The sequence below is a fragment of the Propithecus coquereli genome, unplaced genomic scaffold (genome assembly GCF_000956105.1).
Source record: "Propithecus coquereli isolate 6110/MARCELLA unplaced genomic scaffold, Pcoq_1.0 Scaffold30, whole genome shotgun sequence".
Taxonomy (NCBI): Eukaryota; Metazoa; Chordata; class Mammalia; order Primates; family Indriidae; genus Propithecus; species Propithecus coquereli.
The window spans coordinates 8,705,244-8,705,770 of NW_012148619.1; positions in this window are offsets into that span (position 1 = coordinate 8,705,244).

Sequence of the window (527 nt, forward strand, 5' to 3'; positions counted from 1 at the left end):
AATTAACTTCATGCTACAGAGTAGTTAACAAACTCAGAAAATCCAGTTAGCTAACCCAAGATAACATAATCATTTAGTAACAGAGCTGGGTGGGACTCAACTCCTTGTCCTACTTTCTTTTCCCAATATGTCTTATTCAGAAAATAATGAGATAAAGCATAATGTCTCAAATCAATACAAAAAAAGTATAAAGTAACTAAATTTGGTTTCCAACTAGGGTGGTAAAATAAATCAAGTGTTCTTGGCTACTTGCACAAGTCATCAGCAACACTTTGGGTAAATGATTATTTGCAAAGCTGGATTAAACATCATCCAACCAAATGAAAATCTCTCTTCAGAAAAATGGGTATTTATTTTTTAAAAGAGAGGAAAAAAGGCTTGTATTTTATAAAGAAAGTCTGCATTTGCTTAAACAAAGTATAAAAGTAGACATTTTCTAAAAATAGGTAGATCAGTTAAACAACATTGAGAGTTTTGGTTTTCTTTGCTATTCTTTAAACAATAATAGACACATTTAGGTTTTATCA